The sequence below is a fragment of the Monodelphis domestica genome, chromosome 1 (genome assembly GCF_027887165.1).
Source record: "Monodelphis domestica isolate mMonDom1 chromosome 1, mMonDom1.pri, whole genome shotgun sequence".
NCBI classification, from domain to species: Eukaryota; Metazoa; Chordata; class Mammalia; order Didelphimorphia; family Didelphidae; genus Monodelphis; species Monodelphis domestica.
The window spans coordinates 470,262,646-470,284,648 of record NC_077227.1 but is presented as its reverse complement, the minus strand read 5'-3'; positions in this window follow the sequence as shown (position 1 = coordinate 470,284,648).

The window sequence follows — 22,003 nt, the reverse complement described above, 5'->3', positions numbered from 1 at the left end:
TACCCTATGTCCTACTTTGAAAATCCTGGAGATTTTCAGTTGGATTAGGAGAATCACTCAAGGCCATTCAAAAGCAATAGATAGGTCAAGATAACTTGAAAGCATTGTTAGAAAATAATGCAAATTTCATATCATGATCAGTAAATTGGCAGATTATTTATTTTGTGTAAATTTCTTCAAATCCTCCAATACTACCCCTAAAGGTATTAGGTGTCAGTTGTAGAATAATAGCAGCTAAAGTCACAGGAGAAGATAGAATTGTTGGCAAAATAAAATCTTTTTATTCATTAGACTAGAGAGCTTTAATACTTAAAGCATTCACTCATTGCTCCGCTTCACTATCCTATATGGACCCTCAGCAAGGAACACAAGCAAAATCATACATTTGTGCCTGGAACTCATCTCAAGATCCTAATTGCTACAAAGACCCTGAATATTCCTTCTCTACCCTCCAACCCCACCTGCAAGAATCATCAGACACTGATTCTGTTCACTTAAATGAAGGAAAGGAGAAGTGTAAAAGGGGAAATTGAATAGGGTAGCAGTATAGCTGGCTATATTATGTTAAAAGCAACTAAAATCTAACTGGTCATATTCCCTGAAAGAGTATATAGGGCTCAGGTTGAGGAATCTCTCTCTCTCTCTCTCTCTCTCTCTCTCTCTCTCTCTCTCTCTCTCTCTCTCACACACACACACACACACACACACACACACACACACACACACACACCAGGCTCAGATGACCTTATCACTAGCAAAATCTCTTCACCAACAAAACAAAGAGACCAGAAGATAAATTATGGGGAATATAAGAAAAGGCTGAAACACCAAAGACATAAAGAGAAAAAATTCAATAAAAGTCTAGCATACAAGCAAATACAGTCAATCCTCAATTTCTGGTGGGTAACATTTCTAGAAAATTGGAAGGAAGGAAGGAAGGAAGGAAGGAAGGAAGGAAGGAAGGAAGGAAGGAAGGAAGGAAGAAGGAAGGAAGGAAAAGAAAAGAAAAGAAAAGAAAAGAAAAAAGAAAAGAAAAGAAAAGAAAAGAAAAGAAAAGAAAAGAAAAGAAAAGAAAAGAAAAGAAAAGAAAAGAAAAGAAAAGAAGAAAAGAAAAGAGGAGGAAAAAAGAAAATACAGTTTTCTGCATGTAATTCTTTATAACAAAACACTAATTCTGATAATATGCACCTTTTCTAACATAGTAACCATGAAATAACATCTAAAAATATCTAAAATAGAGTATACAAAATAAAATTGGTAACAGGCAAAACATTTCTGACTATTAATTGAGAATTCTGTTTCTTTTTGTGCTAACATCTCAAAAACAAAACAAAACAATGATTTCAGGCAATATTCACCTTTCATAACACATGAAATCTACAGGACCATACATACTATACAGCAAAGAAAGTTTGTTTGTTTTTTTAACTATGACATTTTTACCCTGAATTTTATTTTCTACTATATCAGATGACATTGTGGGGTCATTATTCCCTTATTCTCATTAAGAGTTTACTTTTGCACTTTCTGGAGCAGATTCACATCCTTTTTTAAGATATAATGAATCATTGATTCCTTAACAGACTGATAAGACACTGTCTAGAAAACATCTGACCTGATGTTTGTCTAACACCTTTATTTTCTCACTAAGCTGTATCACTGACTTTGCCTGCTTGGACAAAGGATCCAAAAGACTTGAACTTTGGGGGCATAACTAAAACACAAAACTTAAGTTTTAAAGGCAAGAAAAATATGCAACAAATACACAGGAGTCCTTCACTGTGATAGGGTGAATAAGATCAGTGAAGTGTCTAGTTAAGATACTAGCTACTCTACAAATTGCATGAATCATGCCTCTCATTTTTTTCTCCATTGAAAATGTGCTCCATTGCTAATGCAAAAGTAAAAATGAAGTTAGTAATAAAATCAAATTAATACATGAAGTCATGAAAGTTAAATTCCTAAATGTAGAGGATTTGAATGTAAATTAACAAAAAATATAAAAATGCAAATGGAAGAAAGAATAAAATTCTATAAAAAGCAAAGCTAGCTTAGTATTAACTAGGTTTCTCTAGGTATGCCTAGTTCTAACATGGAGGTATCTTGAACGGATTTTTGAGTGTATCTGGTTTACCTAACATGGAACCTGCTTCATACCCTACAATGAGTGAGAGTGGCTTCCTTTGATGGTTTGCCTACACTTTTAGAATAGCAAGACTGACCCTTTTTCTACTACACTCAGGATGGATGCCACAACCTGAACTAGTTAGAGAGAAGAACTTATCTTCCCCTGCTCACATTATTTCACTCTGGCTTTGAGAAATGGGCTTGGGATATTTGTTTCTGTTTTCTTTTGTTTATTGTCCTCAGTTTCAGGAACCAGAGATGATCCACACAGGATCAGGAGTTGAAGTCTTGTTGACCTTGCAGTCAAAATTGCAGACAGGGTGGTACAGACAAGCTCTAAGAAATGAGGATGCCTGGAACTCAAGCCCAAGGTGAGTTGGGAACTTAGAACTGGGCTGTGCTCTAAAGGAATGGAGCTAAACTATGAATGTAATCCCCTTCACCTCTGCAAAGACTGAAGCTGAAGGGAAGAGGGGAGGAATTTTGCTTCTAATATATTTAGGAGGGAGTGTGTTTATGTATTTATTCATATATGTTTATATATTCATATATATTTATATATTTTTTCAAGCCATGCAGTGGTAAAATTGAACTATCATCAACTTTGATGATGAAACACAAATTCTGAAAGCAAAAGTAGAAAGGCCTACAAATATGAATGAAAGAAAATTTAAAAAAACACGATTATGCTATAGACACAGATGGGAATAAGATGGAATAGGCTAAAAAGCAAAGAAGCTCAAGCTACAAATGAAAATTATTATCTACAAATAGGCTAACCATCAACCAAGAAAAGGTGGGCAGGTCAGAAGAAGAACAGCATTTGAATCATTGCCCTATGGGGGAAAGTAGATTCAGGCAAGCAGAGTACAGTATTTGACTTAAAAACACCTAAACTTCATATGTGCAAGAAAGACAAATAATTTCAAGAAAAGAATATTTGATGAAAGAAATTACCTCAATTTTAGAGATTATTGTTTTTAAAAAGGAAAGAATGACTAAACTATAGGGTAAAAGAACAAAGGGAGTCCATTAAAGAATAAAAATGGATTTAAGTGGGGCTTGAATTTGAAGAAGAGGAATGGAAAAAGAACTGAACTCACTTGTTTTTCCACAGTAAAATCAGTGTCTTTTGTAGAAAGGAGATATTAAGAGGAATATTACATAAATAGAGAGGAAGTAAGGTTGTAGATCAAGGGAGAGAATCAAATGGGTGATACACCCTTCCTGTGTCCACAGGTGAATAGTTAAGGAATCATGATTGCTCTGGTTTCTTGGCACGAGAGGGAAGAAAGAACTGAAACCAAGGCACAGAAAGAGGTATGAGAAGGAGAAGAGAATTTTAATCTAGTAGGGGAGAAGGAGTTCAACTGAAAAGCATGCTCATGGCAAAGGGCACGTGTGTCTGTGGTGGGAGACAGGGACCTGGCAATGATGATGTAAGCCTGGGATGGTTTTGTGTGTTGCAGTGAGAGGTCTACTTCTCTGAGAAATCATGAGCCACCATGAACAGCATCTCACCCTAGGGAAAAGTGTGCAATCCTAGAGCAGCTGGCAACCAGAACAGTGAGTGAACCAGAGATGAGTTGACATGGGCCTTGAGAAGAAGACCAAGAAGGGTTACAGTTGAGTTACGTGTTTTGGGATTCTAGGGAATTCCCACCACCAATGTTTCTTCCACATTACATTGCTTCCTTCACTAATTTGCATTTCTAAGAACGAGGTTCATTAGAAATAAAAAATAGAGAAGGAGGAAGCCTAGGGCAAATTCTGCAAAAGCAATAAGCAGGAACTACTTAGAAAAAGGAGATCAATGGACTTTTATTTAAAAATGGCTGTCTGAAAGGCCACAGAGGAACTAAACTCTTCTACATGCACGCCAGCAAAACTCTAAAAATAGCACCAGACTGAAAAATGATCAAGAAATTCAATGTGAAACTATAGTAAAGTAGGTGTGGGGGTAGGGGGAGAGGTGAACTCAGAGACCTCTAAGATCCCTTCTTGCTGTAAGTCTGTGATTCTACAATTCTTTTTTAGTATTGGCCTAGAGCTACACCTGCTTACACAGGCATACCCTGCATGTCTCCTCAGATCTCCGGGGTGGTATTGAGGAGGATGGGGGTGCTGTTCTAATGATATAACTTAAGAGACTCTATGCAGGAATGAAGAAAAAAGATAGTCAGAAACCTGCAGGGCCTCTCCACCAGAGAAACTAGCATGAACTCAAGTAAAGAGACCAAGCAGTGCTAAAACCAGAGATGTTCCAGACATAGTTGAAGTCTGTAGTTCTTTGTACTGGGGGACAAGTAGCTCATGTCAATGGATAGTGAAACCCCAGGGACCTCAGAAAATTGGAGCATTCTTACCACTTTGACCATAGACACAAGAAGTGCTCAAATGAGATATTCCATCTTGCTTTGAGGATCAAGATATTCTATATTGGGAGTCAAGTGGCTCAAATTCTTGGCTAGGGATGACCTAGTGTGGGGTTGAAATCCACAGTGCTCTGACTGAGGACCTTGTACTAGGAGCTGGTAAACTCCCTGATGGGAGTTTACTAAAGGGGACAAGAGTCTACAGCTATTCAAACTGAAGTGCTTCTGAGCAAATGTTTCAAACACGTGGCCCACTGGCCTTTTGGAGCCCTACAACAATTCATATGAAAATATAATTGGAAAATATTTAGCAAAACAAATAAAAATGCAATTTGTTGTTGTTATCCAGTCATTTCTGACTCTTTGTGAACTCATTTTGGGTTTTGGGGCAAAGATACTGGAGTGATTTGCCATTTTCTTCCCTAATTCATTTGACAGATGAAGGAAGAGGTCATCAGAATTAAGTGACTTGTCCAGGGTCTCCTAGCTAGTAAGTGACTAAGGCCAGATTTGAACTCAGGAAGATGAATCTTGCTAACTCCAAGCCTGGCACTTTCTCCATTGTACCATCTAGTTGCCAAAGTCAATATGTCACAGCAAGAATCATTATGTACAGTTTAGTGACCTCCCCTTTTTAAGCTTGATGGCACTGCACCAAGGTGGAGTTAAAAATTACAGTAATTTTACCCAGGAAGCTTGAAATATGCAAACTCCCTGACTATAGACATATCAGGGGAGGAAAATTCAGTATCAGGGGTCCAGGTATTCCAGGGCAAGTGCAAACAGGACTTTTGGAAGTATATGGGATCTGGCCCTGGCAAAAAAGTCTCAAATCAGAAACTCAATTTGGAGACATGAAAATCAAGAGAAAACATCTAACACTATGAAGAAATATTATGGATCAAGAGACCCTCAACAAATGCATGCAGAAGAGACTAACCCCACATCAAATAGAAATGATACTAAAGAGTTCACCATGAAGACTTACTTTGACCTTTTGCATAGAACTGTATCTATATCATTTTAAACTTTTATATTACAAGATTCTGCTATAAGTGAAGCCCACTCTCTCTCTGGGTATGGTGGGAAAGACTAGCATAGCATAGCACTACCACAACACTGTTTTTAGAAAAATCAGTTTATGGCCACAGATGGCATTGGTTGCCTTGTAACTATTTGTTATTGTGGCATTTTTATTGGAAAATCACAACAATCTTCCCTATAGTACCATATCACTATATGATACAGGGAAGAGTACTAATTTGAAGTTAAAGGTCCCACTTCGAATCCTGCTTCTGTCATTTACGCTTTGTAGAACTTCTAACAATGACTCACTAGTCCTCAGTTTCTTCATCTATAAAATGAGGGGGTTTGACTCAATGATCTCTAAAGACCCTTCTGCCTCTTAAGCTATTATGATCTCATAAACCTATGTCATAATCTGCTGGTTTAAAGTATCTATTGGCCACATATTTAATGGGGGAAAAGCAGAATTTGTAATAGTCCTAGGTCATTCTGAAAGAGTTATTTCTTCCTGAAATAGTACAAGTAGATAAGAAGAAATGCCTTGTGTTTCTAATTCTTTGCTTATCCCACAGATTTCCAAAATAGAAATCAAGATCTAAATTTCTCTCTCTGTGAAGCTCAGAGAGATGCAAAAGTGGCAGGTATTAAATGTTAACCTACTTAATTGAGTGTGAATGTCCTCCACTCAAAGGAACAACATACCCAATTCAGAATGCATTGCCTTATACCTTTACTTGTCACCAGTCTCAAGTACTGAAGTTCCCCAGTTGATAAGAGGAATTCATTATTGCCTAAAAGTTAGGCATGTTTGAGAAGGTATCCATAGAGTTTATACTTTCTATTGCTTAATATTCTAAATTTAGCCCAGGTCTCCAGGCTGCCAATAAGACTCTGCCTACTTCTGAATTCTAGGTTCCAGTGACAATTTTCTGAGGAACAAGACAATTAACAAGCTGCATACTAAAGTCCCAATATGATGCCTTGTTGAAGCATAACAGTGAGCCTGGGTTCTCAAAAGCTATACCAGTAGAGCATAATCTTGGTCTTACCAACCTGAAAATGGTTTGAGTAGTCTGAGAAATGGGCTTCATATCACCAAGGCCATTATTTTCTAGGATGACAAAGTTGGGAGAGGCTCATCCTCAAACCATCACCCACTCATCAGAAGGTCAACAACCAGATGATTTTTTTTTCAGCCATCGACATTCATGGAGAGCATGACTCTTGTCTTTAGATATCTGAAGGGCTCTTATGTAAAAGAGGGATTAGATGTGTTTTGCTTGGCCCAAGGAGGCAGAACTGGGATCAATGGGCAGAGGTCACAAAAAGGTAAATTTAGGTCTGATAATAGTTTGAACCATCTAAAAGTTGAATGGGTTGACATTGGAGGTAGCATATTTCTTATCACTTGAGTTCTTCAGACAAAAATTAGAAGTCTACCTTTTAAAGATGTTATATAGAGGATTTATGTTGAAGGCTAGGTAGAACCCCATAGACTCTGAGAGTTTGTGATTCTCAAAGGTGCAGAAAGTTTCTGTCTTGTAGGACAGAGCTTCCTCACCTATACAACATCAACCCTGGGCAGGTGATAAAGAAATTTAAAAGTATGATGCTTGCCTTGAAAGCGCTTACACCAGTTACTGAGGCAGGGCACACAGACACAGGTAAGAAGTACTAATATCTCAAGATAGTGTATGTGGAATTCACTTAGTCAGCAGTTTGTCAACAAGCCTTTACTTAGAATTTAGCTGAGAATACAAATAAATGCAGAAATAAAGATAGTTCCTGTCCTTGCCATTGAGAAGCTTTTATTTCTATTAGGAGAAGATCACATATCAAGGGGGAGCTGAAAAGAGTTCAGGGGGTCAAAGGAGAGATATGCTTCTTAGGAGGAGGAAGTGATAGAGAAAGTCCAGTAAAAATGAGTGTAGCCATGAAGAAAAATGAAGACAATCTTTGGCATAGGCTGCTTGTTTAAATTGGAGGTCACTGGAAGAACCAGCCAATCAGTGGGTGAGGAGTTAGGGTCAAGGGTACTTTTATGGTAAAGATTCTAGGATGGAGTGAGCTTTTAAGGTAAAGAGGTTGATGTGGCCTGATGAAGTCCTTTGGAGATTAACCAATCCTAAATCCTGATGAGCAATAAAAAGTGAGAGTGGGTAGAGACATCCCAGGAGAAGTTGGTAATTCATGAAAAACAGGATTTAAATATATAAAGAAGAGGCAGAAGGAAAGTGGGAGAAGATAAGAATCAGGAAAGTATTCTCAAATTGTCTTGAACTATCTCACCTAGATCTACTCCCCTTAAAAAATGACACTGATTCCCAATGTATCCTTTCATCCTCCCTTTTTATTAAATTTTATTCCCTCTGTTCCCTGCACCTTGGTTCAAATCTGGCCTCAAATACTTCCTATTTGTGTGTCTCTGGGCAAGTAGCTTAACCCCAATTACCTAGCCCTTACTGTTCTTCTGCCTTGGAACTAATGCTTATTTTGATTTTTGATTCTAAAATGGAAGGTAAGGGATTCTGTTTTATACACACACACACACACACACACACACACACACACACACACACACACACACACACACACATATAATTAAGTACTTACTAAGTGCCTAGCACTATGTTTCCAACTGGGAATACAAATGTATAAGTGAAAATAGTCTCTTTCCCTTAGGGAGCTCAGGTACAAAGGGGAACCCAACATAGAAAGGGGAAGAACAAAAAACGAATATTATGTTATTTGGTAAAAAAGTTACTTGGGGGAAGGATGAATAGAGGTGAGAGGAAAAAATCCAGACACCCATTCTGGGAACAATTAAGAGTTGTTTTGACTATGATTTGATTATGTGAAAGAGGTTAAGTTTAAGAATGGAGGAAATTGGTGGAGGATATGGCATGTCTAGTGAGTGAAATGGGACTAGAACTGCATCTAGATGTGGTAAGTAACTAAAGCACCACCAATCAGCATCAGCAATTTCTTATCCAGGAGAGATCCAGACATGAAAGGGTTACCATCTCTCCTGGAACCACCAAATTAGAAATTTTCCTCCCTTCTTCAAATCTTGAATACTATTTTGGGTAGCACTTTTAGCAAGATCTATTTACATTACATTGTGTGTGCATGTGAGTGTGTGTATTAATGTGCAACCTCTACATTTCTGCATTCTAAATTATTATAAACTCCATGAGGACAAGAGATTTTTTTTATCTTATTTTCCTTCAAATGAACACCATTGCTTTATCAGTCTTCTTGCCCTTTTCTTCCTTAATTACCTTCTTCCTTTTTTCTTCTTTGTCGTACTCCTTTCTTCTTTTTATCCCCCTCTAAAAAGCAATAGTGCTTTTTAAAAAAAATTTTTTATTTGGTCATTTCCAAACACTATTCATTGGAAACAAAGATCATTTTCTTTTCTTCCCTCCCCCCCTCCCACCACCTCTCCCATAGCCCACGCGCGATTCCATTGGGTATCACATGTGTTCTTGATTCAAACCCATTTCCATGTTGTTGGTATTTGCATTAGAGTGCTCATTTAGAGTCTCTCCTCAGTCATATCCCCTCAACCCCTGTTGTCAAGCAGTTGCTTTTCATCGGTGTTTTTACTCCCACAGTTTATCCTCTGCTTGTGGATAGTGTTTTTTAGATCCCTGCAGATTGTTCAGGGACATTACATTGACACCAATGGAGAAGTCCATTACCTTCGATTGTACCACAGTGTATCAGTCTCTGTGTACAATGTTTTTCTGGTTCTGCTCCTCTCGCTCTGCATCACTTCCTGGAGGTTGTTCCAGACTCCATGGAATTCCTCCACTTTATTATTCCTTTTAGCACAATAGTATTCCATCACCAACATATACCACAATTTGTTCAGCCATTCCCCAATTAAAGGGCATCCCCTCATTTTCCAACTTTTTGCCACCACAAAGAGCGCAGCTATGAATATTCTTGTACAAGTCTTTTCCCTTATTATCTCTTTGGGGTACAAGCCCAGCAGTGTTATGGCTGGATCAAAGGCAGACAGTATTTTATTGCCCTTTGGGCATAGTTCCAAATTGCCCTCCAGAATGGTTGGATCAATTCACAACTCCACCAGCAATGAATTAGTGTCCCCACTTTGCCACATCCCCTCCAGCATTCATTACTTTCCATAGCTGTCATGTTAGCCAATCTGCTTGGTGTGAGGTGATACCTCAGAGTTGTTTTGATTTGCATCTCTCTGATTATAAGAGATTTAGAACACTTCTTCATGTGCTTATTAATAGTTTTGATTTCTTTGGCTGAGAACTGCCTATTCATGTCCCTTGCCCATTTATCAATTGGAGAATGGCTTGATTTTTTGTACAAGTGATTTAGCTCTTTGTAAATTTGAGTAATTAAACCTTTGTCAGAGGTTTTTATGAAGATTGTTTCCCAATTTGTTGCTACCCTTCTGATTTTAGTTACATTGGTTTTGTTTGTACAAAACCTTTTTAATTTGATGTAGTCAAAATTATTTATTTTATATTTTGTGACTCTTTCAAAGTCTTGCTTGGTTTTAAAATCTTTCCCTTCCCAAAGGTCTGACATGTATACTATTCTGTGCTCATCTAATTTACTTATAGTTTCCTTCTTTATGTTCAAGTCATTCACCCATTCTGAATTTATCTTGGTGTAGGGTGTAAGGTGTTGATCCAAACCTAATCTCTCCCACACTGTCTTCCAATTTTCCCAGCAGTTTTTATCAAATAATGGATTTTTGTCCCAAAAGCTGGGGTCTTTGGGTTTGTCATAAACTGTCTTGCTGAGATCATTTACGCCAAGTCTATTCCACTGATCCTCCTTTCTGTCTCTTAGCTAGTACCAAATTGTTTTGATAACCACTGCTTTATAGTATAGTTTGAGATCTGGGAATGCAAGTCCTCCTTCCTTTGCATTTTTTCATGATTTCCCTGAATATCCTTGATCTTTTGTTCTTCCAAATGAACTTAGTAATGGTTTTTTCTAATTCAGTAAAGAAGTTTTTTGGTAGTTCAATGGGTATGGCACTAAATAGATAAATAAGTTTGGGTAGGATTGTCATTTTTATTATGTTAGCTCGTCCTACCCATGAGCAATCAATGTTTTTCCAATTGTTTAGATCTAGTTTTAGCTGTGTGGAAAGTGTTTTGTAGTAGTGTTCATATAGTTCCTGTGTTTGTCTCGGCAGATAGATTCCTAAGTATTTTATATTGTCTAGGGTGATTTTAAATGGAATTTCTCTCTCTATTCCTGCTGCTGAGATGTGTTGGAAATATATAGAAATGCTGATGACTTATGAGGGTTTATTTTGTATCCTGCAACTTTGCTAAAGTTGTTGATTATTTCGAGTAACTTTTTGGTTGATTCTCTAGGATTCCTTAAGTAAACCATCATATCGTCTTCAAAGAGTGATAGCTTGGTCTCCTCATTGCCAATTTTAATACCTTCAATTTCTTTTTCTTCTCTAATTGATACTGCTAGTGTTGCTAGTACAATGTTAAATAATAGAGGTGATAATGAGCATCCTTGTTTGACTCCTGATATTATTTGGAAGGCTTTTAGTTTATCCCCATTGCAGATGATGTTTTCTGATGGTTTTAGATATATACTGTTTATTATTTTTAGGAAAGGCCCTTCTATTCCTATACTTTCTAGTGTTTTCAATAGGAATGGGTGTTGTATTTTATCAAAGGCTTTTTCTGCATCTATTGAGATAATCATGTGATTTTTGTCAGTTTGCTTGTTAATATGGTCAATTATGTGGATGGTTTTCCCAATATTGAACCATCCTTGCATTCCTGGTATGAATCCTGCCTGGTCATAGTGGATGACCCTTGTGATGACTTGCTGGAGTCTTTTTGTTAGTATCCTATTTAAGAATTTTGCATCTATATTCATTAGGGAGATTGCTCTATAGTTTTCTTTCTCTGTTTTTGACCTGTCTGGCTTTGGGATCAGTACCATGTTTGTGTCGTAGAATGAATTTGGTAGAACTCCTTCTTGTCCTATTCTGTCAAATAGTTTGTTTAATATTGGGATTAGTTGTTCTTTGAATGTTTGATAGAATTCATTTGTGAATCCATCTGGACCTGGGGATTTTTTCTTAGGGAGTTCTTTGATGGCTTGTTCAATTTCTTTTTCTGAAATGGGGTTGTTAAGGTAATTTATTTCTTCCTCTTTTAGTCTAGGCAATTTATATTTTTGTAAGTATTCATCCATATCACCTAGATTGCCATATTTGTTGCCATATAATTGGGCATAGTAGTTTTTAATGATTGCCTTAATTTCCTCTTCATTAGAGGTGAGGTCTCCTTTTTCATCTTGGATACTGTCAATTTGGTTTATTTCTTTCCTTTTTTTAATTAGACTGACTAGTACTTTGTCTATTTTATTTGGTTTTTTCAAAGTACCAGCTTCTAGTCTTATTTATTAAAACAATAGTTCTTTGACTTTCAATTTTATTAATTTCTCCTTTGAGTTTTAGGATCTCTAATTTAGTCTTCATCTGAGCATTTTTAATTTGTTCACTTTCTAATTTTTTAATTTGCATGTCCAATTCATTGATCTCTGCCCTTCTTAATTTGTTAATATATGAACTCAAGGATATAAATTTCCCCCTGAGTACTGCTTTGGCTGCATCCCATAGGTTTTGAAAGGATGTCTCATCATTGTAATTTTCTTCAATAAAGTTATTAATTGTTTCTATGATTTGTTCTTTAACTGGTTTTGGAGAATCGTATTGTTTAATTTCCAATTAATTTTTGATTTACCTCTCCATGTTCCCTTACTAATTATTATTTTCATTGCATTGTGATGTGAGAAAGTTGAATTTATTATTTCTGCTCTTTTGCACTTGTTTGCAATGTTTTTATGCCCTAATACATGGTCAATTTTTGTGAATGTACCATGTGCTGCAGAAAAGAAGGTATATTCCTTTTTGTCCCTATTTATTTTTCTCCACATGTCTACTAACTCTAATTTTCCAAAAATTTCATTCACTTCTCTTACTTCTTTTCTTATTTATTTTTTGGTTTGATTTATGTAGTTTGGATAGAGGAAGGTTCAGATCTCCCACTAGTATAGTTTTTCTATCTATTTCGTCCTTGGGTTCCTCTAGTTTCTCCTTTAGAAATTTGTATGCTATGCCATTTGGTGCATACATGTTGAGTACAGAGATTTCCCCACTGTCTATATTGCCTTTTATCAGGATGTAATTACCTTCCCTATCTCTTTTAACTAGATTTATTTTTACTTTGGCTTTGTTAGATATCATGATTGGGATTCCTGCCTTCTTTTTGTCAGTTGATGCCCAATAGATTTGGCTCCACCCTCTTACTTTCACTCTATGTGTGTCTACCTTTCTCATATGTGTTTCTTGTAGACAGCATATGGTAGGGTTTTGGACTCTAATCCACTCTGCTATTTGCTTGCGTTTTATGGGTGAGTTCATTCCATTCACATTCAGAGTTATGATTACTAGCTGTGTATTTCCCAGCATTTTGATTTCTGCTCCTTTTCCTGCCTTTTCTTCTTTCGCTATTTCCTTCTACACCAATGTTTGCTTTTGAACAGTCCCCCTTGTTCCCACCCTTATTTTACTTCCCTTTCTACTCCCCTCCCTATTTATCCCCCCCTTATTTTCCCTATAATCTTTCTAAAATTAACCCCCCACTCCCTCCCTCTCTTGTACTGCTTCCCTCCCCACCAGACCGTTTGTTACCCTTCTACTCTCCTATAGGGTGCAAATCTATTTTCTGCCCCCAATGGATTGGATTGTTTTTCCCTCTGAGTCACTTTCAAATCACGTAAAAGTTGAGTATTTCCTGTCTCTGACCTCTTTACCCTTCCAGTGTATTGATGTTCTCCCCCCTCCCACCATGAGCTTCTTTATGACATATACATTTACCCCCATTTGTTTCTTTTCCCATTTCTTTTAATATTAACCTATTTTTAAGCTCTAGTTATATATATATGCATACTTATGCGTATATATTTTTGCATGCATATATCTATATACCTATTTATGTCTTGTCCTTTCATCCCATACAGTTTGTTGCTATTCCCTCTAAGTATACTTCTTTTTGCTGCCCAGGTAATAACAACAGTTTTTAAGAGTTACCAATGACCTCTTTTCTTATAGGGATACATATCATTTTAACTTATTGAGTCTCTTAAAAATTTTTTTTGTTTTTCTTTTTTCCCCTCTTTTTTAATTACCTTTTGATGATTCTCTTGAGTTCTGTGCTTGGACATCAAATTTTCTGTTCAGGTCTGGTCTTTTCTTTACAAATTCTTGGAATTCTCCTATTTTGTTGAATGACCATACTTTCCCCTGTAAGAATATAGTCAGTTTTGGTGGGTAGTTGATTCTTAATTGTAGACCTAGTTCCCTTGCTTTCCGGAATATCGTATTCCATGCCTTTCTTTTTTTCAGTGCGGATGCAGCCAGATCCTGAGTTATCCTCACTATGGTTCCTTGGTATCTGAATGACTTCTTCTTGGCAGCTTGTAATCTTTTCTTTGGTCTGATAGTTCTTGAATTTGGCTATAACATTCCATTGTCAGTTGGGGATTAAGTACAGGAGGTGATCTGTGGATTCTATCAATCTCCACTTTTCCCTCTTGTTCAAGGATTTTGGGGCAGTTTTCTTTAATAATATCCTGTAATATAATGTCCAGGCTTTTTCTTTTGTTATGGTCTTCTGGTAGGCCAATAATTCTTAAATTGTCTCTCCTTGAACGATTTTCTAAATCCTCTGTTTTGTGAATGAGATGCTTCATATTTTCCTCAATTTTTTCATTCTTTTGGTTTTGTTTTATAGAGTCTTGCTGCCTTGTGAGGTCGCTCGATTCTAATTGTTGTATTCTGGTTCTTAAAGACTGGATTTCATCCTTAGTTTTTTGGTCATCTTTTTCCTTTTGGTCGAATTTTCTTTGGAGGTCATCTTTTATCTTCTTCACCTCATCTTTCATCTGCTTTGCCTCATCTTTCATCTGCTTTGCCTCATTTTCCAGCTGGTTGATTTTGGCTTTCAAGACACTATTTTCTGTTTCTAGATGACTTATCTTAGTTTTTAAGTTCTTTTCCCAATTGTCTTCAGCCTCTCTTAATTGTGTTTTGAATTGCATTTTGAGTTCTTCCAAAGCCTGTATCCAATTCCCTGGGATTTCTGATTTTTCCTTTGCTGATCCCTCCCCCTCTGTTTCATTCGCTCTTTGCTCATTACCTGTGCAGAAGCTGTCTATTGTAATTTCTTTCTTCTTTTTCTGTTGTTTGCTCGAGTTTATCCCTTCTTTGCTCCCCTTATTTGGCTGTGCTCTTGCTCCTCTCATTTTGTTTTGGTTTTGGGGCTGTCAGTCTCCCCTCTTGGAGCTTTGTCAGATCTCTTGGTACAGTCTCTAGGGGAGGAATGTTAGCTTCCCTGTCCTCCAGAGGCTTTTTATTGGATTGAGTTCAAGTGGGTTGGGCTGTATGTGGTATGAAGCTCTGAGGCTCTGAAGACTCCTGGAAGGCTGGGCCACCCAGGCTCTCTCCAGTCCTCTCCAGCTGCTTCTCCGCTGTCCGCAAGTGCCTTTGCCTGCCTCCCTAAACTCTGAGGAGTTCTGATTGAATTAGGTTCAAATGGATTGATCTGGTTGTGCCCCGAGGCAAAGGTGAGGCTGGAGTCCCATGGAGGGACCCAGCCATGGCCTGTCTCTCCCTGGCTTCCTCCCCGGTGTCCAAGCTGGATGCTCTGAGCCCGGCGCCCCGCTGCTCACAAGGTAGACCCTCCAAACCAGCACCTTTGCCTGCTCAGAGGTTCCCGGGGCTGCCACGGGCTCAGCCTTCTGGGTTGTGGTGGAGGGGTCCTGGGACCTTCGCTCTGCCTTCCCCTTAGACCTGAGTATTCTCAGATTCCGGCTTTTGGGGGGCATACCTTTTGATTTGAGTCCAGAAGGAGGGTTCCCCGCTTCTGTCCTGTTGTTCAGCTTGGATTTCGGTGCCCTAGGAGCATTCAGTCTGTATCGGTAAGGAAGGGTCTTCCACGAGGTCTGAACTTTTGCTGCTTGCTAAGCCCCCATCTTGACTCCGCCCCCAAAGCAATAGTGCTTTTGACAAAGTAGGTACTTAAATGATTATTGAATTGGATGAAGTAAAATTTTAGGTATTGTGGCAGATACATGAGGGACTGGGGAGATAATTTTGGGTTTGGAGTCATTTTCATATGACATCATATAATGACTACCCTTCTCTCAGTATATCTGTTTCTAAACCTATAAAGAGGGACTAATAGAAACTAAAAATAAAATGAAAACAATGTTTTCATGGTCAAGTTTGAAGCAGACAGCGTTAGCATTTCTGGGGGAAATGTTTTTAACAGGATCTCCCCACCTGGGATTTTTTGGGCTGCTGTGTCCTTTCCCAGCAGGAAACTGGCTCATGCCACAAAGTCAGATCCTGAACCTTGAGGTTGCTCTTGCTATGGGCTTCTCTCTGTGCCCCTGGCAGGATGCCCAAACTGAGCAAATGGTTAATTGAATCCTTCACTTCTCAGACAGAGCAGAGGATGGTGTTGCCCTTTGGTCATTTCTGTCCCCTGAGCTGGCCCAGCAGGGAAGGCTGTGTCTGGAATTCCTGTGGTGTGGAAAGGTTTATGTTGGAGACTATACTGAGGCTCTGCTGTGAGCAGTCAGGGCCAAATCAAACAAAAGGCAGAAGTGATTCTAATGATTTGATGCATTAAGTGTGGCAGTGATTCCAGAACAAATATGAAAGAGGCAAAGATTTTCTTCCCTCCTTCCTTGGTCAAAACATTCAGTTTGCTTTGACATGAAGTGTTCCCTAAAATACTTGTAATTCTACTACATTAAGGAATCAGAGAAAGGAGAAGAAAGGGTAGAAAGAAGAGAAGGGAAAAAAGAAAGGTGGAGAAGAAGGAATAGACAGAAAATTCAGAAATACAGAGAAAAGGGGGAGGAAAATGAAGGAAGTGAGGAGGAAGAAAAAGAAAAGGAGGATGAAAAAGTAGAAAGAAGAAAGATGGCTAGAGAAGAGACAAAAAAGGAAGTGAGAAAGAAAAGAAGAAAAGGAAAAAGAAATAAGGAGTAGAAAGAAAAGTTAGAGAAACAGGAGAAACAAAAGGATAAGAAAGAGGAAAAGAAGGTGGAAACAGAATGGAGGAAAGAGAAAGGAATAAAAAGATAAAGGAGAAAGGTAAGGAGAAGAAGGGGGAGAAAGAGAAGATAAGAAGCGGTAGGAAGAGAATATGGAATAAAGATGAAGAAACAAGAAAAAGGGAAAGAAAAAGGAAAAAAGAAAGAGGGGAGGGAGGGCAGATGGGTCAGGAGAAAAATGTGAAGATGAAAAAGAGAAAGAAATAAGGCCAGTAAATTCAAATAAGAAGGAAAAAGAGGAAAAGGAAGGGAAAAGAGGGGTAGAAGGAAGAAAGAAGGGAATTAAGGAAGAAAAGGGCAGGAGGACTAACAAAGAAGCAATAGTGAGAAAGATGACTAAGGGGAAGGCTTAAGGAAGGAACAGTAAATTAAAAAAATGAAAGAAAAAAGGAGAAAGAAAGGAAAAGAAAAATAGCAGATCCATTGGGCTACTGATTAATGCAGATTATAATTGTCTCAATAAATCTGGGGTATTAGAGATGGGGGCGAGATGGGACTGATTCTTCTGACTGTATAAGACCAACACTTGAACATAGCAGATTTCAGCCTTTATGGTACAAGGACAGGAGACAAACATAATTAATGTCTGAATTCCAAAAATGGAAGATAAATAAGAGCTCTAGATGAAGGGTGAGGGCTCTTCTTATACCCACTTACAAGACTTTCAAAAAGAGGCAAAATTCTGCAGATGTTTAGTCTACTGATTTTTATAACAAAACTTTATCTTCAATTTACCCCCTCCTCAAAGGACTTTTCTTTCATTTTTATTGCTTTTATATCATCTCTAGTAGAGAGGAATGATTTCAGCAGACAAAATGGTCCTTTTGTCAGAGCTCCCGAAGATTTTGTTGATGTGTCATGTTTCTCCAGGTCAGTAAAACCCTGCTGTCATTGGTCAGGTCAACTCAAGTCAGTTGCCCCATTAGCTGTCTGACTACAAAATGGAAAAATGAATTAATGAGACTCTGCTTCCTCATTACTTATTGACTTACCTCATCAGGACAGAAAAGGATTCACTGGTAAAAACAGATAGAATCAGTGTTTAGGAGTGAGGGGGACACATAATAAAGATCAACTCATACAGAAAAAATATATCAGAAGAATTGGGTAACCTCTCCTGAATACAAAGAATAAAAAGAAAGAAGCACTAGGAGAACTTATGGGATCATTAAAATAAACTAACATAAATAAGCTGTAGCCATAGTCCCATTACACTCTGAATTAGGCACAGAATATCTGGAATGTTACTTAGAGTTCTGCGTACTGCACTTTAGGAGGAAATTAATAAGCTAAGAACTGTACAAGGTAGACAAACAAGAAAGCTGAAAAGCATCACATTCTTACTGGATGAGACAATTTTTCAAAGGAATTGAGGACATAAGAATTATAGCAGATAAAAGCAACAACTAGAATGGGGTTTTGCTCCATGACACCAAACTTTAGAAGGTGACAATAGCACTTGCAATTTTTCAACTAATAGAAACAATTAACTGACTGGCATTAAATGATAGTTAGATCATTTATTAAAATAAGAAACTTCTAGATAGCCTATCTCTTCAAGTGTATCCCAGGTGAACTACACCTTGGCACTTTTCTTTCTTGTACCTTTACCTCACATGGCCTACTAAGTAGCATCTTCAAGGTATCCTTTGGTCCTTCCAAACAATGAGACCTTGTATCTTCAGTTTTAAGGCCCTCTTCCTCCCCTTCCCACCTGAATTTGTTCTTTAAAATTGATTATTTGGGCATGATTTTGTAATATTTGCCTGAGGGCACCAGAATTGTTAGTTAGACCCTTTTGGTGAGACATAACAGCTATCTACATACATATAAAGGAGTCTTATTCAACAGAATTTATACTGATTTCTTCTACATAGTTGAAATTGAAAATTCAATAGTAAATGTTATTAAGTTCTTCCTATTTTTAAGGTGCCATGCTTGACACTAGTAGTGCGAAACTAAAAAATGACCCATTTCCTGAAAAGAAATGGCATATTCTCTTTTTTTTTAAATATATTTTATTTGATCATTTCCAAGCATTATTCGTTAAAGACATAAATCATTTTCTTTTCCTCCCCCCCACCCCCCATAGCCAACGCGTAAGTCCACTGGGCATTAGATGTCTTCTTGATTTGAACCCATTGCTTTGTTGATAGTATTTGCATTAGAGTGTTCATTTAGAGTCTCTTCTCTGTCATGTCCCCTCAACCTCTGGATTCAGGCAGTTGCTTTTTCTCGGTGTTTCCACTCCCATAGTTTATCCTTTGCTTATGAATGGTGTTTTTTTCTCCTGGATCCCTGCAAGTTGTTCAGGGACATTACACCGCCACTAATGGAGAAGTCCATTACGTTCGATTATACCACAGTGTATTAGTCTCTGTGTAAAATGTTCTCCTGGTTCTGCTCCTCTCGCTCTGCATCACCTCCTGGAGGTTGTTCCAGTCTCCATGGAACTCCTCCACTTTATTATTCCTTTTAGCACAATAGTATTCCATCACCAACATATACCACAGTTTGTTCAGCCATTCCCCAATTGATGGGCATCCCCTCGTTTTCCAGTTTTGGGCCACCACAAAGAGCGCAGCTATGAATATTTTTGTACAAATCTTTGTGTCCATTATCTCTTTGGGGTACAGACCCAGCAGTGCTCTGGCTGGGTCAAAGGGTAGATATTCTTTTGTCGCCCTTTGGGCATAGTTCCAAATTGCCCTCCAGAATGGTTGGATCAGTTCACAACTCCACCAGCAATGAATTAATGTCCCTACTTTGCCACATCCCCTCCAGCATTCATTACTTTCCTTTGCTGTAATGTTAGCCAATCTGCTAGGTGTGAGGTGATACCTCAGAGTTGTTTTGATTTGCATCTCTCTGATTATAAGAGATTTAGAACACTTCTTCATGTGCTTTTGATAGTTTTGATTTCTTTATCTGAGAACTGCCTATCCATTTCCCTTGCCCATTTATCAATTGGAGAATGGCTTGATTTTTTGTACAATTGATTTAGCTCATTATAAATATGAGTAATTAAACCTTTGTCAGAGGTTTCTATGAAGATTTTTTCCCAATTTGTTGTTTCCCTTCTGATTTTAGTTACATTGGTTTTGTTTGTACAAAAGCTTTTTAGTTTGATGTAGTCAAAATTATTTATTTTACATTTTGTGATTCTTTCTATATCTTGCTTGGCTTTAAAGCCTTTCCCCTCCCAAAGGTCTGACATGTATACTATTCTGTGTTTACCCAATTTACTTATGGTTTCCTTCTTTATGTTTAAGTCACTCACCCATTTTGAATTTATCTTGGTGTAGGGTGTGAGGTGTTGATCTATTCCTAGTCTCTCCCACACTGTCTTCCAGTTTTCCCAGCAGTTTTTATCAAATAGAGGATTTTTGTCCCAAAAGCTGGGATCTTTGGGTTTATCGTATACCGTCTTGCTGAGGTCGCTTTCCCCCAGTCTATTCCACTGATCTTCTTTTCTGTTTCTTAGCCAGTACCAAATTGTTTTGATGACTGCTGCTTTGTAATATAGTTTTAGGTCAGGGACTGCAAGGCCCCCATCATATGTGTTTTTTTTTCATTATTTCCCTGGATATCCTTGATCTTTTGTTCTTCCAAATGAACTTTGTTATGGTTTTTTCTAAATCAGTGAAGAAGTATTTTGGTAGTTCAATGGGTATGGCACTAAATAGATAAATAAGTTTGGGTAGGATGGTCATTTTTATTATATTGGCTCGTCCTATCCATGAGCAGTTAATGTTTTTCCATTTGTTCAAGTCTAGTTTTAGTTGTGTGGCGAGTGTTTTGTAGTTGTGTTCATATAGTTCCTGTGTTTGTCTTGGGAGGTAGATTCCTAGGTATTTTATTTTGTCTAAGGTGATTTTGAATGGGATTTCTCTTTCTAGTTCTTGCTGCTGAGCTGTGTTGGAGATATATAGAAAAGCTGATGATTTATGTGGGTTTATTTTGTATCCTGCAACTTTGCTAAAGTTGTTGATTATTTCAATTAGCTTTTTGGTTGAATCTCTAGGATTCTTTAAGTAGACCATCATGTCATCCGCAAAGAGTGATAACTTGGTCTCCTCCTTGCCTATTTTGATGCCTTCAATTCCTTTATCTTCTCTAATTGCTACTGCTAGTGTTTCTAGTACAATGTCAAATAATAGAGGTGATAATGGGCATCCTTGTTTCACTCCTGATCTTATTGGGAATGCATCTAGTTTATCCCCATTGCAGATGATATTAGCTGATGGTTTTAGATATATACTGTTTATTATTTTTAGGAATGACCCTTCTATTCCTATGCTTTCTAGTGTTTTTAATAGGAATGGGTGTTGTATTTTATCAAAGGCTTTTTCTGCATCTATTGAGATAATCATGTGGTTCTTGCTAGTTTGCTTGTTGATGTGGTCAATTATGTGGATGGTTTTCCTAATGTTGAACCAGCCCTGCATCCCTGGTATGAATCCTACTTGATCATGGTGAATGATCCTTCTGATCACTTGCTGGAGTCTTTTTGCTAGTATCCTATTTAAGATTTTTGCATCTATATTCATTAGGGAGATTGGCCTATAGTTTTCTTTCTCTGTTTTTGACCTGCCTGGTTTTGGAATCGGCATATTCTCTTAATGAACTTACATTCTGTTGGATCTAGAACCAAGAAGTAGAAGTTATGGGGGAAAAGCCTTTGACTCAATAGAAGAGAAAAAATCTAACAATTAAAACTAACAATGTGCCTTGTGAGGTAATGATTTTCTTGTCACTGGATGGATGTCCATTCAGAAGCTGTATATATGAGTGGTGTAGAGTAGTGTTTATTCTGTATGGTATTGAAGGTTGGACTAGATGACTTCTATAGTCCTTTCCAGTCCTCAGATTCTTTTATTATGATTCCAAATGACTTATATTGCATGAGAATGGATAAGAGCTACAGAAAAATTTAGCTCAACAAATATTTTTTAAGTATTATAGTGCAGTGAGAAAGACACTGGCCCTGTAATCAATCAGTGAGTCAATAAACATTTATTAAGCATTAATAATGTGCCAGGTATTGTGCTAAATGAGTCAAAGGATTGTTGCATATTATTAGTGTGGCCTCAGTCAGGCACTTAGCTTCTCTGATCCTTGGCTTTGTTATCTTAAAATGAAGGAGAAGATTTACTGGACATCTTCTGAAGTCTCTTCCAGCTTAAGATCCATGATTCTGTGCCATTATGTGTAGAACATTGTGCACTAAGTGCTGGAATTGAGGCAATACTGAGATAAAGCACAGTCCCTGCCTTTCTGTATCATACAGTTTAATAGGGAGATAAAACATACACAGA